Below are 13,974 nucleotides of genomic sequence, written 5' to 3' on the forward strand. Positions count from 1 at the left end.
CCACTATCTAGGTACCATAGGTCTTTCTTTGCATGTTTTATGACCTACAAAACAAAATAGCATTACATGATACCCTTTGATAGTTTGGGTCCAACATGGTTATACCTTTCTAGATCCTTTTGGGATCCATTTCATAAAACCTCTTGGAACATCATATTTTATAGCATAGAAATTCTTAAGCACATGACCTTTCTTCATACAATGTGGCAAGAAATGAATGGCATATCATTTAGCTCACTCTTGGAAAAGAAACTAGATAACTTATTGGCTTTCTTTTCAAGGATAGGATTATAACCAAGTCCAACCTTCCCAAAAACACATTTTTGAGTGCTAAGAAAAACTTCTAGTTTGTTTTTCCTCTTGTGAACTTTGCATAGGTTTTCAAAAGTTATTTCACTTGATTTTTCAAAACAATGTAATTTCCACAAGGTTTTGTATCCATCTGTTTTTCAGAACAATCGATTGAATTACTATAAATCATTTCTAAATGTTTGAAATTATTTTTTAAATAAACTGTTTCTAATTCCAGTTGGCTAACTCTATTTTCCAACCAACTATTTAATCATTTGAACCGATTGTTCATAATAACAATTTTGTTAGCCTCACTATGCAACTCTTCAATGTCATGCAACAATTCATAATATTTATTTTTATCTTTGGATGACAAGGAACTCATTTGGCTTGATGAGGATGATTCATATCCAGCCATGAGACATAGGTTTGCTTCCTCACTTCGTTCTTGAAATGAACTATTTGTTGAATCATCATTGTCCTCCCAAGCTATGTAGACGCGTCTTTCCTTTGCCTTTTTCTCCTTTTTCCTGTAACCAAACTTCTCCTTCTCTTTATTAAAATTAGGACATTCAATCTTGATATGTCCTTGCTTTCCTTAATTATAACATAAGAAATTTGAAGTATTATTTAAATAATTCCGTTTAGAAATGTACCTCCTTTGATTACCTTTGTTGCCTTTCCTCTTGAGATACTTCCCAAACCTCTTGACTAGTAGATTCAAGTTCTCGTTATCACTTGATTCAACTACCTATTCCTCAGGTTCATCATTTCTCTTGGAGCTTGTCTTCAAGGCATATGATTTTCATGTTTTTCTCACTTGATTCAAGCTCACTTAGCCTTTGTATTTCAATTTCATGTTCTCTTAGCTTGCCAAATAGTGAAACTGTGGTGATGATGGACAAATCCTTTAATTCTGAGATGGTAATCAACTTAGGTTGCCAACTTCTATAAAGACACTTTAGCACTTCGATGTTTAGCTCATCTTTGTCAAATTCTTTGCCTAAACCCATGAGGTGGTTGACAATATGAGTGAATCAAGGAATGCTTCCTTACTCTCTTCACATCATTCGTCCCCTCATGTGTGACTTCAAGTACGTCCAACATTTTCTTTGCACTCTTGCATTGGGAGACCCTACAAAACTCATCCATGTTCAAAGATGACGTGAGGATGCTCTTTGCATTCATATTGAGCTCGTCTCCTTTCTTCTTTTGTCCATTTAGTCCAAGGCTTGTCCATCTACTTATTTTCAACAACACATTTAGAGGTGTAAGGTCCATTCACAATTGCATCCCAAATCCCTTGGTCTATTGATTCAATGAAAATTTTCATTCTAATTTTCCAAAACTATTAGTTTATACCACTAAACATATGCGGCCTATGAATAGAAGCACCTTCTGCAAAAGGTAACTTGTTTTCCTATTTCAAAAGATTTTTCATCAAACTTCAATAACTTTCAAGAACCTTGCTTTAGATACCAATTGTTAGTTTGAAAAGGTGATTTAAGCCAAGAAGGAGGGGTTGAATTGGCTATTTAAAACTTTTTTCAAAGGTTAAAACCCCTTTTGATTGAATCAAATATACCATAAAATTTGAATGCAAAAAGCTGCAGAACAATACACTTTCAATCGGTCAAAAAATAAAATAGCAAACTAATTTGTTCTTGAGCCTATGAGTCAGTCGATTAAAGTTTTAAATCAATCAGCTAAAATCCTGGGAAATTATGAAGAATGCAGAATTCATAGATTTAACCCATACAACAAACTTTTACACACAAGACTTGTTCCAATCAATATTCCTAATAAGTATGCAACATCAGATTACATAGAAACGTATTAAAACTCAACAAAGAATGATTTACTTGGATTTCTTGAGATTTTAAAGTGAATTAAAGTGAGTGAGATGAAGGGAAGGGAATGGCACAATTGTTTTTATATTGGTTCACTTAATCATAGAGCTACATCCAACTTACCAGAACAACCTCATCTTTGTTTCCATTATATTCAAAAGTTTTACAAATCACACACCAAGATTACACTTTTGAACAAAGAAAAAAACAAGATTTTTGACTCACACAAAAACCTAACCTAACACCTTGCAAGAATCACACTCACAAACTTGGAATCACACCAGGTAAACACCCATAGGCACAAGAACTACAAAACCTGATGATGGCTCTCCCTAACCAACCATACACGAGTTCTTCAAGCTAATCCCAAGCCAAAATTCCTCCAAGATCAACTAAGATCTTCAATCTCCACCTTGCAGTTGTGTAATCCAGGGAGAGTGAGAGTTTTCGAGTAATGAATAACAGGTTTTCACGCTAAAAACCTCAGAATAGTACCTTTGCTATCGAAAATACAACTTATATAGTCTAGTTTAAGTGAAATAAATCGGTTGAATTTTTCATACAATCAGTTGATTTCAATTGACTTAAGTGAAATCAGTTGATTGAAAAACAATTAACTTAATTGAATACATTCATACTAGAAACTATATACAAAAAGTCTTTTAACCTGTTAAAACCCATTTTAACATATTAAAAAGGATACACTTAGACTAACAAGACACATAACCTATATCATATAGCCTACCAACATGATATAACATGTAATCATTACATTTAACACATTATTTCCAAATTTAATTCAATTGAAACATAATCTTTAAGCAGATCTTCATCAACCACATATAATCTTCATGCACTTAACTTTATCAAATCTTTATTTCATGTTGCTTGTGCCAACCCGAAGGAACTACTACCTATACCATACATGCCTTGTTGACATCCATACTCGAAACTTTGATTTTGTGTGGTCCCCTAACTTTAGAAAACAATGGATTTAGTCCTTCAGTTAATAACGTTTAATTTTGTCTGACGTGGCAAACAACATTTCACTTGAGCGCTCAATTTGTTGACATGTGATGTCCACGAGGCAAAAATAAATTTGGTCAATGAAATTAATTGAAAATGCATTGGTTGCTCTTACGTAGCATGTCATTTCTCGTTTGAATCTTTCGTCTTCTTCCTTTATCTATGCGATCCAACATACAAGACACTAGCGACCCAGGCCGCCTAAGCTGCCGCTGGCGACCCTGACTACCGTAGATGGCTCTACCAACATCAACGCAACCTTCCCCTTCTTCGTTATCTTTCTTCCACAGTGTGTTCTTCCTTATTATAAATCCTAAAATGGGATACGATAACTATTGCATTCAGAGTAGAGTTATCGTCAACATCACACGACCTTCGCACACTCTTCATCTTCTCAAATGTGATTCGTTCTCTCCAAAACACCCAACTGATGAGGCATCAGACCTGGCCCTAACCTTTGGGATTGTATCCCTTTTTGATCGACAAAGTTTATCGTTGACATGACGTATTGTGTAAAGAAACCTCATCGACGTCAATGGTTCTCCTATCCTCCAACGAGGTTGTATTTTGCTTTGTATTCTATATATTATATCGTTGGAGTTTTCGTGTGTTGCCCCCTTGATTGTGATTACTTCTAAGAGTGTTATATTCCCTCTTATCTAATAAGTTTTTTTTTTTCTTTTTTTTTCAATTTTCTTGTAATTACTACTTCTCGTGTGGGTTATGATAGGTAGGTGTTGAGTGCATGAAGATATGAATGTTGTGTGGAGGTGCTGGCGATTCTTTAGAGAATGGAGGTTGAAGATGAAAATTAGATTTTTGTAGTGGATGGCCTGGATGAAGGAGAAACTAGTTTAGAAAGGGTGAAAAGTAATGATTATGGAGAATCGTGAAGGTGATTTTGTGTGTCTCGTGCTCTCTCTTAGGAAAAAAGTGGTCGTGATGGTTTGAGTTGATTCTGCTTTTTGTTGAATGTTATGTCAGTATGGTGAAGGAATTCAGGAAAGATGGAAGGAAAGTGTAGGTGGAGAAGAATGATGAATGGAAGTGGTACGAAGATGGAGTGGGGGAAGATGATGGCGAAGGTGAGCCCCTCCTCTCCACTGTCTTCCTTTTTTTACTTTTTTTAAGCATTGGTTTAAAGGATGAAGATGGAAAAAATTGAGATGGTTGTGTGGTTAACTATAGAGGTCACAACAGATGGTGAAGAAGTGTGGTGATGGCTGTGTATAGGTGATTCTACTGTGTGAAGAATATGAAAATGGTAGTTGTTGTGTGGAGTAGTTGAAAAAAAATTAATTTAATTCATAAAATTAATTTTTGTCACGTGGACAACACATGTTAACGGATGTAAACAGGTCATACAGTTTACCATAAGGTTGTTTGTCACGTTAGAAAAAATTTAATGCCATTAGAGACTAAATCCATTTATTTCTAAAATTAGGAGACCAAAAAGAATCATAGTTTTAAACAACGACCCATTCCAATTTTGCATTATAGTTTAGAAACTAAAAAAATATTTAATCCTATTTTTTTCATTTTCTTTTTACTATTTATAAGAAAATCTTAAAAATTGTTTTTAATATTTATAAGCTTAATAATCCATTTTTCAATTTTGTGTTAATAGACTAATTCAATCAATTAGGAATGGCTAGAAGATAAAAGAAACAAGAAAACACAACAATTTTTATACTGGTTTGATTCACTAAATCAGTAGAGTTACAAGAATTAAGGCAATACCTATATAATTCAAGACCCTAAAGACTAAGGAGCTTGATCTACAAATCAATAACTCCCCCTAGATGCAATTCCTCCACACAATTGCACCTAGACCTTCACTCACACAGTGAATCAACAGTGAATAGAAATACAATCTAAAAGAAAAATAAGGAACAAATACACCTATATGAATATGTAGATGTGACATTCGATCCTAATGCCAAGCTTGACCATCCAAGATTGAATCCATCGTCAATCTTCTTGAATGCCCAATAGAATGATCTCCCAAGAATGCAAGAACTCTGTATATCTCAATCTCTTAGAAAAATCTCTTCTTAGTTCAGTGATGCATAATTTTGGGGTGGATTTTAGATTTGTTTTTAAATCAGAGTTATGCTGATGAGATTAGTGGATTAGGAAATTTAGCTAATCGATTATCATGGGTGAATTTTTTACTGCATCAGTGCAGTGCCTTCTAATAATCCATTAATTAAATATCTAATCCATTAACGAGTTATGCATTTGACATATTCAAGAGTCTAGTATCTAATCTATACAGTTCAAGCTTGGCTTATATGTAATCTTATGTATACATCACCTATACAAATGATAAGTTCAGGACTAAGCCTAAAGTAGTGATACAGGGTTTTTGTATGACATTGGACATATCAAAATCAGCTTTGTTAAATTGAGCAGGCTCCCCCTTTCAACACAATCTAGCCTTTCCAGCGTAACAAAGAAAATAGAACCTTGTCTTGCCCTCATGCACACTCGTCTCAACATTTGCTCCTTTCTCCATTTCAGCTCAACTTGGATTCTTCCTCCTTCTGATTTTCATCATTTTTTTAAATAAAGGCCAAATTTGGTATCACCGTAGAGTCTTCTTCGAATGCTACTGAATGTTTCCTTCCTCCGCGTAAGTTAAAAATTTCAAATCTACATCTTGTATCCAAATCCACAGATTGTAGTAAAATCCACAGGTTACTTGTGGAATATTCTATTTGTTTTCTTCACTTTTGACTTGAACTCTCACCTCCTCACTATTATGTGTCACATTTGTGTTTTTTTTTGTGTTTCATGAAATTTTACTAGTTGTTCATAAACATTGATGTTTCATAGTGCTTATTACATGAAATTATGAAATATGATGTGTGAGACTTGACTTGATGTATTATTGACATGAGAAGCCAAGGTGATTTGCTTCTTGAAGATTTGATGAAGATTGAATGAAGCTCTTTTGAACTATCTTGAAGCCATAACCATTGGAATGAAGCCTACATTGATGAAGGAAATGAGATTTGATGATATCCATGGTGATCAAGGTTGGAATGTGTGCTCTCCATGTAGTTACATCATTAAGAAAGTGTACTTGTAGTTTGTAATTCATGTTGTAGACCTTAAAACATTCATTAGATGTAGTTTGGTCTTTGTTGTGTTTTTAATCTGTTGAATGGTTTTTTAACAGGTTAAAATGTCTCTTTTAATCTGTTGAATGGCTTTTCAACAGGTTAAAAGGTTGGCTGCAGTAGTCTTAAACTGCAACAAATTCAATCAATTGATTTAGTTTTTAATCGACTGATTTCACTTAAGACAAGTGAAATCAACCGATTGATTTGAAAATCAACCTGTTGAATTTCGTAACAGTTTGACTATAAAAGCTGTGATTTTCGAAAGAGAGGTCTGTTGATCATTTTAGAGCACGATTTGGTTCTGGAAACTTGTGGAAACTCTCTCCTTCATGATTATAGGTGTTGTAGCTGTTGAAGATTGATCTTGGATCAATTCTTGGAGCTTTTGGCTTGGTTTGAAGCTTGGAGAAAGTGGTTTGTGGTAGGCAAGGTTGTGCTACCACTAAGGTTTGATCTTTCTTAAGCTTTGTGTGTGTGCCTGGTGGTTTTCCAGGTCTGCAAGAGGGTTCTTGTTGTGCTAGTGTGATTCTTGTGTGATTCAAGAGTCTTTTGTGGTGTTTTTGCATATTTTGGAAGTGTAAGGGTGGATACTTTGCAAAACTTTTGAAATAGTGCAAAGTCAAGCTAAGGTTGCCTTGACAAACTGGATGTAGCTCAGATTTGAGTGAACCAGTATAAAAATTCGTGGTGTCCTCTCTTCTCTAACCTTTCTCTCTTGCATTTTCATTTTAAAGTTTCAAGAACTTGTGCTTTAATCATCTTTTTCAAGTTCTTGCATGTTTTCATAACATCTAAAGCATTGAGCATGTTTGTATAATCATTTGGAACTGATCTTGATCATTCTTAAGCATTGTTTCTGGTTTAAAATTCAAATTCGCATTTCTGCATTTTTCCTAGTATTTCTGTCGACTGTTTTTCAATTTCAATCGATCGATTATACCAAAACAGAATCTGTTTAGTAAAATCAATTTGTTAACTCTGTTTTTGATCGATTGAAAGTGTATAGTTAAGTACTGTTTGCATCCTAACTTGGTGATCTATTTGATTCAATTAAAGGTGGTTTTTAGCTTGTAAAGATAGCCTAAATTTTAAATAGCCAATTCAACTCCCCCTTCTTGGCTTTTCAACCATTTCAAAACTAACAATGTTGCTATGAGATATGATTGATTTTGAAATAAAATGTGGAATATAAGGGAATTTCATGGAGTAATTCTTTTGGTTGTAATGTAGTGTATGAAATAATTTATGGATTCAAGTAAGGTTACATCTTGACACTTTAATGATCATTCAAACTTATATATAGTAGAATGGTTCATGTGGTAAAAGTAGCATGAGTTCCTAGTATAAGGCAAGATAATGAATGACCTTAGATGATCATGAATTAACCTTGTGTGTGGTAGGATGAAATCCATTGGCAATGGTTGTGCAGAGCAATAAAGACCACCACAAGTGCAAGTTCCTAGTGATTCCGATTTCATTACATGTATCTGAATAATTGAGTTAAAGTGTCTTTTGTGCTTAGTACTTGTTAGAGATATCATATATCTCCTAATTTTAATTCTATTGATGGATATATTATATATTTTATTCTCTTGTATTATTATCAAATATTCATGTACTATGATGATATATTAGGTTTTATTTTTTCTCTTATATTATGGGATATTGTACTCTATATATTGGACAAGTTTGCAATAGATCAATATGAAAACTATATTTTAGTTGCTTTTCATCAAACACCTATTGTGCATATTTTTCCTTCTTATAGCTTATACATATCTAATATGCTACCAGAGTCATTACCTTCTCTTCTCTGATATCTAACATGGTATCAGATGAGAAAAAAAATACCTTTCACAATTTCTCATTTTTTTATTGATTTCTTGCCATGGCGAATCCTACTGGTTCTCCCACAAACCTCGTGAAGGGACTGTTTTCTCACGATGTTGACTTTCTCACCGTCTCAGCTTCTTAAGGTTCTCGAATTTCTTGAAGTTTCTCGTTTTTCTCAAGTTCTCATTTTTTCTCAAGTTCTCGGTTTTCCTCAAGTTATTAGATTTCTCGTTCTCAGCTTTCTCAAGTTCTCGACTTTCTTGTTCTCGGCTTTCTCAAGTTCTCGGCCTTCTCAAACCAATATCTCAAGGTTCTCGCGTTCTGAAGGTCCTCGCGTTCTCAAGATTCTTTTCATCCGGCTACTCTCCAAAAACTACTACTTTCAAGCTGGGCCTTCATAAGCTTCATGTCCATCTTGAGAGGGGTGTTAGAGATATCTTATATCTCCTAATTTTAATTCTATTGTTGGAAATATCATATATTTTATTCTCTTGTATTATTATCAAATATTTATGTACTATAATGATATATTAGGTTTTACTTTTCTCCTTATATTATGGGATATTGTACTCTATATATTGAACAAGATTCCAATAGATGAATATGAAAACTATATTTTAATTACTTGTTGTCAAACACATCTTTTATATATTTTTTCTTCTCATAACTTATACATATCTAACTGTACTACATAATACTTATACACTTATATTGAGATAACTTAATTATTGTTTGATTAATTTAAATTCACTAGCTTAGTATTTTTTTTTTTAAAAAAAGAACTCCTTTTTTATATTCATAATTTTCCTTTGAGTTGTTTGTGCCTTATATATCATTTTTTTTAATAACTGTTCTTTATATTAAAATATATGATTTTTTTAATAGTATTTTTTTTACTAAATAGGACGTTAAAAAAAACTTAAATAATTTCTCCAACAGACTAAATGGCTAATTTAATCTTTGTTCTGTATATCTAATTTTAATATAACTTTAGCTTTTCTAAATGTTTATTATTGTCAAAATATTTTATATATATATATATATATATATATATATATATATATATATATATATATATATATATATATATATATATATATAAATTGAAATAATAAGATAGATAATAGATTAATTTTATTTGACCTATTTTTTGTAAGGCCCATTAAAATGTCATATTTCTTTCTGCCCTATATTAAAGGACTGCCCCATGTGAGTTGGGTCTAAGGGCTGGCCCAAAGGGGAACTAGACCCTAAGTTTGCCCTACCTCACGTTTTCCTCTCACTTTGCTAAAACAGATTTCCTAACTCCTTGAGCAGCCGTCACCCTCTCCGCTAGGGTTCAGTCTTAGGCCTCCGTCGCACTTGTTTGAGCCAGTTTCGTTCCACGTAAGTTACCTCTCATCCCATACCTCTCTTGTTTAGCACAGTTGCTTTGAGTTCCAACTAGGTTCGTACTGAGTAGCTTCGTGTCTCTTTGTTCTTATGTTTCCAGCTCACTGAACTGCTCTAGGAGCTACTATGTTTCTCTGTTCGCCCCCAAGAACCCATTTGTTAGCCCTTTTCCAGGTAAGGGAAGCTAGGGTTCACCCTTTTGTTGTGTGTATTCGGTTTATGCTACTGTTTTATAGTTATAACATGCTTGGTGTGCTAATACGAATATGTGAACGACATTATTGAACCATGTGTGGGCTGTTGTATGCTTGTACACGCGAGAATAGTGGTGAACTCTGGTTTTCTTGCCCAAGCGAGCATGTCTCGCCTATGCGAGATCAACAGAAGCTCGCCGAAGCTGCTTCACGCGAGCGGTCACTCAGGCGAGAAGGGTCTCTCCTAAGCGAGATCCCGCGTGAGGCTACTGTTCCTCTTTTCGAGCCCTCGCCTAGGCGAATGGGGCTCGCCTAAGCGAGAGCCTCTCGCTTGAGCGAGGAGTTGGGCGATGGCAGTGTGATGCTTGGTTGTTTATTATTCTTGGATGATTGGTACTTGCTTGGGTGTGATTGTTATGATGAAAAACATGTGATGAACTGCTATATATGAGTGATATAATTATGGACGGTGAATGATGGGTATGGTATGAACTTGGCATGTAAACTAAATGAGATGGTTGGTGTTAAAGTGGCATGAACTGAGATCCCATAACTATGGTTTGAGAGAAAAGGATGGGTATGGAACCACTGGGAAAGAAATGAAATAGGTGAATTATCAAGAGTTGGTATGTGATGTATATGTATATGTGTGATAACTCTTTCTTGATTGGTCTGGTATGCTTGGTCCGTGTCAGTATGTAATACCTTGGAAATCTCTAGGTGGGATTTCAGGGTCGTGCTTTAGTGGTCGGGACGTAATTTCATGGCCCCTATTAGTGGGTGTCCATGGTAGTGCCCCATCTATATAACTTGGTAAGGATTGCATCCTAACACTCTACGGGGTCAGTTAGTCTCACTTAGAGCGGACTGACTCATGTAGTGAGAGTAGCAGGAGGCTTGAAACTCATTAAGGGATAACCTTGTGTGTGAGGGAATTGATTCATTATAACACTTGTAACACATAGCTCGGGGGTGAGCAGATGTATCCACCACAAGTGCAAGCATCCGTTGAATCCGACCAGGTTATATGTATCCAGATGAGTCGAGTCGAGTCTTAGTGTATTGAATTGAGGAGTCATAACATGCTCGGATGATGTGTGTATAATTGACTGCGAAAGTATATCTGATTGCATGATAAAACCACTTTTGGCTCTAGCTTACCCTTCTGTTTTGTTGTGTGTCCTGTTGTGTGGCTCTCTCTCTTTTGCGATGATCGTTAACTTGTTGACGTGAGCAGATGCGAGGAACACCCGTGGTCAACAGGGAGGTGATGGTTCTGCTGCTTAGCCTTTGGATTGACTTCTGCTTTTGGGCTTTTCATTTGGGGCTAAGGCCCATGTATTGTTTTCTCTGGGAATTTGTTTAAGTCATTATCACTCTCTTACCTTACCTTGTACCTGGCATCGTGGTATACCTCTTTTGTTCATCCTTTAAGTAATTGAGATATCTATAGGAGTGACGTTATACTCTTTTATTTTTGCTTCTTATATTATACTGTGTGACATATCTTTTATTTAGTTTTATTAAATAAATAGGGTGTTACATTTTTTTTTTGGGTAAAATTAACGCAGAGTGGATTATAAATTTTGATATCATCATTGAGTTATTTCATCAATTTTTATTTTTATTAACTTTATTTTTATTAATATTTATTAAAAATACACTTAAATTTATATATAAAATTTAATTAGTTAATATTTTAAATTAAATTAATTAAATATCTATTATTTTTATATATTATTTTATTTGAATTATTAATTAAATTTAATTATAAATTTAATAATTTAAATTATAATATTATTATAAATTTATATTATTCAAACTAGTGAAATTTTACATATACGAGTACTCACACTTTTATAAATTATAAATTAAAATATGTATAGTTTTATTATTTTTATGAGTAATCAATTAAAAAGTAGGAAGAAACAATAAATTGTATATATATATATATATATATATATATATATATATAATTCTTAAACACTAAACTAATTGAGGTGCTAAATTGTGATGAAATTTGCACCTAATAATATTATGTCATGCTGCTTATAAAACATATAACCCTAACTGAGAAAAAAAAAGAAAAAAAATTATCTCTGCAAAAAAATATTCTGATAGTGAGGGAGTTGGATACTAGAGAGAGCATACTTTCTCATGTAGGGGCACCACACCCAAACAAAACACTGTGATACTTATCATCATAGAAAAAAATTTATTATTATCATTATTATTTATAAAAAATAATGATAATAATTTTACAGTGAGAAACAGCGAAGACAATTTGAAACCTTATCCGTCACTACTTAAAAGTGTGAAATTGCCGCTCTGTCCCTGTTCGGTTCCTCTTGTCCTCTTCCTTTCAATTTTCTTTTCAAATTTAAAAAATAATTGACACGTGGTGTTTCAGGAATTCATCAAGTGTCCCTCTATATCCTCTGTGCTTCTCTCCTCATAAATCCTATTTCTCTACTATCATTGCCATTTAAGATTTCTTACCATTTTATTCATACATTTTTCCAACAAATTGTAGGTAGGAAAAATTGTGCCTGTAACTTATTCAAATGGCTTTCTATAATGAATATTTTCATTTAAATTGAGAATATAATTGCATACATTTCAAAATTTCTTTGAAAATGAGCATGAAAAATATTTTTTAAATAGGATTAATTAAATATCCTTCTGCAGAAAATAACTTTGAAGTTGACTTTTGTGTAAGACCAAAATGATCTATTTTTAACTCTCTACTAATGATATTAATTATAATAATGAAAGATTATGAACTCGGTCATTTAGGATAAATTTTGAACCTTTAATTGAGTGTGGTTGTCCACACCACCTGTGATATTTTCAATTTACCATATTGGATAAAAAGGTTTCATAATTAAATATTAATATAATAGAGTGACTTACTACTTATAAAGTTTAGCTCCACTTGTTTAATTTTCATTTATTCCACTGTTCGGTTTATAAATAGAAAAAAAATATTTTTCTTAAATTTGGACTAGTTTTATTTATTTATTTGTCTTTAAAATATGATAATTTTAATTAATGTCAAATATGTAGTCTTACCATTATTGATAAAGACAATACTAAAAGAATTAGTAAAATTCAATATATTAGATTATCTTCATGAGATGCATGAATTTATTTACTTCTATGAATGAGTACATACATTGACACCATTATTATTTTATTTCAAATATAAATATATCATTATTTTTAAATACTTTTTTAAAAATTAAGCAAAATTTTAAAAGGAAAATATAATAAAGTGAAATTTTGTTATGACAATATTCATCAATAGAAAATGTTAAACGAATTTCAATTTATGAAATGCATAATTTATTATCATTGTGGTTCTTAAACTTTGTTAACTTCTTATAATTAGTTTTATAATCTTAACAAAATAGAAGATGATACTAAGATAACTGTTAGCTAATTAAGTTATTTTAAGAATTACTATAATATAGTCCCACCAAGTCAAGAAGGAAATAGGATTCTTATTTTAATATTGATATACATATTTTTTTAAAGTAATGTTTCTTGGATAAGCACTGGATCCGGGTCCACCAGTGATGTGGCACGTAATTCAATGTGACATCCAGCTGTCCACAGCACTGGGCCGGGGCTCCGAATTCGAAGCTCCATTTTTCCACTTGAAGGTTATCCTCTCATACCATACTCAGCCAATCACACTTTCTCACATCACCAACATCAATGAGTCTATATGACGTGGCCATTTTTTACTGGGTCCAGAAAAGGCTCACGCTATTTTCGGTGTATCAGAGTGCCACACCCATGTTGGGGACATAAGATTAGGATGACATATATTAGTATCAAAACAGCAAGGAATCTCAATGCAGAGATGAACGGTTAGGAATATGCCACGTGTACAGAAGATATAGAACCCAATGAATACGCGAAACGTGGCGTGACCTACGAGCTTTGCAGCTAATTTCAGACAACCCTCGCAGGTGGGTCCCACACGAAACATAATCCTCGGTGACGGACTTGCCGAAGGACAAAGGATAAGGACGAACTCATGAGACATTTGCATGCTACTTTCCGCACATAGGGCAAACGGTGTACGACGAATTGAGAAACGTTGATTTTGATTACTTGAAAGTCCTGTGTAATGATCGAAGGGTGGGGAAGTTTCCATTTTTGATTGATGGGGTTTTAAGAGAAAAAGAAGTTGTTTTTAGTGGTTGACCCACGAAAACAAGTGAGCTTCCAAAAGTATCACACTGTTGCATG

Source organism: Vigna unguiculata, chromosome 2 (assembly GCF_037176805.1).
Source record: "Vigna unguiculata cultivar grain cowpea cultivar isolate G323 ecotype 2 chromosome 2, ASM3717680v1, whole genome shotgun sequence".
Classification (NCBI taxonomy): Eukaryota; Viridiplantae; Streptophyta; class Magnoliopsida; order Fabales; family Fabaceae; genus Vigna; species Vigna unguiculata.